Here is a 4,671-nt window from a genome sequence, read left to right as displayed (position 1 = left end):
TAGCAAAGGGGATCGGTGGCAGAGAAGAGCAGGAGTTTAGCTTGGATTTGGCCAAACTAGGAAGACAGTCCTGTGCAGAAGACATCCAGAATGGCACAGGGAAAGGACAAAAGTGGGAGCCAAGAGGAGCAGCGCAGAGGTGTGGTGAAGTTCTGTTGAGGTTCTGTGGATTCTGCTGGCACTAGGGCTTCTGGGCAGTTTTTACTCCCAGCATGAGATGAAGCTGAGAAGGTAAAACAACCTAAGGTCTGTTGAGAAGGACAATGATTGGGTGCTTCTTTAAATCCCCCAATTTTGAAGAAGCTCCTGTTATACCATGAGAGGTGGGGTGTAAATGTAACCACCAAAATGCCAAGTGTCTCCAACTTGGTCTCAGAAGTGACATCATCACTTTCAGTCTCTTTCATTGGTCACTCAGGCCAACCTTGGCACACAAAGTGGGAGCCATCTCTACAAGAGTGTGAATACCAGGAAGTGGGAATCCTGGTATGGGGAGCCATCTTGAGGCTACCCACCACCATACCTAACCTTACCTTAGGAAGGAGCTAAAAAAATCTTCATGTAACCTATTAGCCTATCTTTTAAAACAAATTATCAAAGTAAACAAACTAATGAGATATTGAGAGAATACAAGGAAAAAAAATTTGGTTGACACATTTGTGTAAGATTGTTGGTAAATTTGTTGCTGAAAGCCTGTTTCTTGTCCCTGTTGCCAATCCAATAATGAGGACACGGTTTTGAGAAAAATCAAAAAGAAGGTTTATTGCTTTGCTAGAAAAGGAGAAACACAGGGGACTCCTGTCCCAGAGGCTGTGATTCTGACCATCAGCAGGAACAGGGGACATTTAAAGAGGTGACTCAAAGGCTACATTCCACACATGTTCCCTGTTGGAGACAGACATTTCTGAGATCTTCTGGTACCACCCCCAAAGTCTGGATGACTTTGTTCCTATGGTGGGTGTGTACTCAGGGACAGATAACTCTGCCTAGGATGGGGAAGAAAGGTAATCCTGTTTCCCCTGAGATTAGGGACAAGGAGAGATTAGGGAGGAGCAGGGAGAGAGGAAGAGAAAGAAACATGTCCATTTTAAAAATGAGTTGCAGTGGCAGAGCAGCAGGGGCTATATTCAAAGCATAAAGTGGAGCATGGTTACAATATCATTAGGTTCTCAGAAGCATCACACTTCAGATTTTATTTTATTTAAATAGAGTCTATTTAAAGATGTCTTTCACTTTTGCAGGTCAGAAATGAATTTCTCAGAATGGACATTTTTCAATCAGTTTCAGTGTGGTTTCTTGAAAAGTGTCAACAGTTAATATTAACAAATGTTAAAGTTAGTGAATTTTTGTAAATTTTAGTCCAGTTTAAAGACATAGGATCCTCTAACATTGCCTGAATACTGAGTTATATTTGGGGAGTTGGCTCACAGAGGTCTGTCTTGGATTAGGTCTCAAAATACCTAAAGGATTTCCTTATACAGGGTGAGATACAACAGGTGCATCACTTCTAATTTTGGAACTAGAATCAGATAGTTTAGAGTTAGGCTGGTCTGCACTCATTGAGCAAAAGTGAAGATAAGCAATTTTACCATAATATCCAGTGTAGAAATGACCAAAAGTATGTTATTATTTTATTACTTCTGATAACAAATCACATTTTTTACAAGATAGCATAGAATTTTGATGATTCTGATAAAGGCCTCTCTTTTCTTAGTATTCCATAATTCATTTAAAAATATGTTGAAAGTGGGATCCTTAGAATAGTTAAGCTAATGATCATGTCCGGTATTATTTTGATTTTACTATTATCAGTGAATTAAATTTTTGCAATGGAAAATAAAGGCATAGAATGAAAGGTGGATTTGGTTTCTTCAAAGAATTTCAGAAAAATTCTGGGGCTTTAGAAGATGTTGCCATTATTTCATTTTGACATTAAATACAAATACATTTAAGTAATTAAAATATGGATATATCTCAAAATGGAAAATGTGCTTCAAACACTATCAAAATTTTACATATAAAATCAAGCAAAGCTTTATCTTTATCTTTGAATGACTTGAAAAAAATTAATGCAGTACAATCTTGAACATTTCAATTACAAAAGTTGAAAAATTTTGAATTGTGAAGTCCCTGGAAACATAACTTTTTATTATATAATCCAGATATTGAGCAATTTAATATATACAGATTTCCCCAAAATATAAATTGAATATGAGAGTAACTTTAGGAAGTCTTACTGAGGAGTAATAAAAATAAATGTTAGGAAAGGTATGGTTTTCTTTTTGCTTCTCAGGTAATTTGTTTCTTATATAATTGATATATAATCTACTCATTTTAGAAATTTGTATTTTAAGTCCTATAGATTATTTTTTAAAAAAATTTTTCTAGGTCTAAAAGGCAACACATGTTGTAGAGGCAATGCTCTACTTTTTTTTTTTGAGAATAGTATATGCAATGTAATACATTCAAAAGAAAAGCAACAGGTTTGATCTGAAACCAGATTTTTTTCTTTTTCTTTTCTTTTTGTATTGGGGATTGAGCCCCTTGGGAGGTTAACCACTGAGCCACATCTCCAGCCCTTTTATTTTTTTATTTTTTTTGTTAAGTTTGAGACAGGGTCTTGCTAAACTGTTTAGGGTCTCACTAAATTATTGAGGCTGGCTTTGAACTTGTGATCTTCCTGACTCAGCCTCCTGAGTCATTGGGATTACAGGCATGTGCATGCCCCATGAAACAAGATTTTTTTTCTATAATGTTTCCTCTCTACAATATTTAAATAATCTAATATTGTTATAAGGTCCTTGCTTAGCGTCTGGATGGTGACAGCCGCCATTTCAAGGAAAAAGTTTCGCTTTCCCGCCCAAGGGCCTTTCTGAGAAAGGCTCACCACTCCCTCATACCAACCTAACAATTAACCCGGGGCATTAGGATCAGCTCCGCTCTGATTTCTGAGCCTGCCCCATAAAAGTCCTGGAACCCAAGCCTGTTTTGCTTCTCTCTCCTGTAGAGAGATGACCTTTATTTGTCAGCTCTGACGAATAAACTCTCTGTGATCTCTGCCTGGTCTTTCATTTCTTGCTTTCCCTTCAATTGTGACAGGACAGTTTTTCATTAGATCACAATAATGTTTGGATTTTCTAAAAATAGCAAATTGGAGATAGGATATTTAAACATGAGGAAATTTAGCCAGATGTGGTGGCACATGCATGTAATCCCAGCTATTCAGGAGACTGAGGCAGGAGGATTACCAAATTCCAGGCCAGGCTCAGCAATTTCACGAAGTCCTAACCAACTTAGAGAGACCCTATTTCAAAACAAAAAATAAAAAAGGATAGGGATGTAGGTCAATGGTAAAGCGCCCTCGTTTAATCCCTGGTTTTAAAAAAAAAATCAAATTTAGATGCCACAAGGGAAGTGAAAATATGACTCATTGCTTGCACTGAAACAATGTCTAACAAGAGTTTTCAGTAAATTTATGTAGGATTCTCACCATCTGGCCTGCCTTGGTCCCCCTTCCAAAGAATTCAACTATATCTAAACATACCATAATCCTCCACTTTTTTTCCCTCTCCTCCACCATGGCCTCAAGGCTGTAGTAGTTTTTATGATTAACCATGTATTTAAATGAGGACACCAGATGCTGTTGTGTTTTGGCAAATTAAAACTCTGGTGTCTCAGAAGCGTGTTGGATAAATACTGGGTTCCAAAGCCTCATTCGATTTGCCATTTCCTGTCATGCAACTTTTGGGGGGGGGTAGGAGTTGAGTGGGAAGCCTCCAGCACTGCTGGACGCCATGGCAAGTACAACATGTTATCAAGTGATTACAAGATGAGAGTATTTTTAACAAGGTAAATATCTAATTTCTTCAAACAGTTGACTTCTCTATGTTGCGGTGCTCAACTAGTGACAAGGTGAAAAAAAAAAACAAAAAACAGGCATCATCTTGCCGTGGTGCGTGAGCTGCACTTTCAATTTCTGATTGGAACCAGCAGCCCATGGCTGATTTACGGTCAGCTGGTGTCGTCCCGCACTGTGGCGGCTCCAGGAGCCTGCCTCAGCCGTTAAAGCCACCTCTGCGGAGACGCCCGGAGCGCGGCCGGGGGGAGGGGTGCACACAGGTGCGCCCTCTGTTTGGAAATACACAAAGGGCCAGCGCCGCCGCCGCTGTGTCCCTGGCAACTCCACGCACGCGGCGCGCGCGCACTTCCCGCGGCCCCCGCGGCGTAGAGGGCTGGAGGCCGGGCGGCGGCGGCGGGCGGGGCCGGGCGGCGCGCGCAGGTGGCCGCGCGTCGGCTGTCGGAGACCCTCGGCCTGCTTGCGGACGCGGCGCCAGGGAAGCGCGAAGCCGGCTCCGCGCGGCGGCGACGGCGCCCGCGCTGTAGGGACTTGTAGTCCGCGTGCCTCCCGGGGCGCCTCCCCCGGGTCAGGCCGGCCCGGGCGTGCCCGCCCGCCGCACGCCGACTTCCTGCCGCTGCCAAAACTACACCTCCCGGCCGTCCTCTCCGCTCTGGGCTGAAAGCGAAAACAATTTTACGCTGCGAGGGTGCTGCCCTCCGCCGGGAGCCCCCGTCCCGCTCCCCGCCCCCTCCGGCTCCCTCCGGCGAGGTGGGGCAAACCCAAGGCCGCGGCTTTCCTTTGGTTTCTTCGGCTCCCGGCGAGGAGAGCGCGCG

This window comes from Marmota marmota, unplaced genomic scaffold (assembly GCF_001458135.2).
Source record: "Marmota marmota marmota unplaced genomic scaffold, marMar, whole genome shotgun sequence".
Taxonomy (NCBI): Eukaryota; Metazoa; Chordata; class Mammalia; order Rodentia; family Sciuridae; genus Marmota; species Marmota marmota.
Note: the sequence above shows the minus strand (reverse complement) of the source record.